Genomic DNA, 271 nt, shown 5'->3' with positions numbered 1-271 from the left:
AGATTTCCGTTCCGCACGCAGCCAGTTTTTCTCATATTCGTTTTCTCAAATCAAAGACAAAGAAAACCATGGTTATTGATGGGGGACTAAACAATTACTTGTTTGTATAAGACGAGGAAAAAAACAAGAAAACAATCCAGTGAAATGCTACAGCGTCTTATAAACAGGAAAAGAAACGTATTTTGAGTGTTGATATAAAGAGGTGACTCAGTGACGTCACAGCTGTTATTAAAAGCAAACTGTGTATTACACGTATGCGTAAATTTTGTTC

This window comes from Penaeus monodon, chromosome 30, assembly GCF_015228065.2.
Source record: "Penaeus monodon isolate SGIC_2016 chromosome 30, NSTDA_Pmon_1, whole genome shotgun sequence".
NCBI classification, from domain to species: domain Eukaryota; kingdom Metazoa; phylum Arthropoda; class Malacostraca; order Decapoda; family Penaeidae; genus Penaeus; species Penaeus monodon.
Note: the sequence above shows the minus strand (reverse complement) of the source record.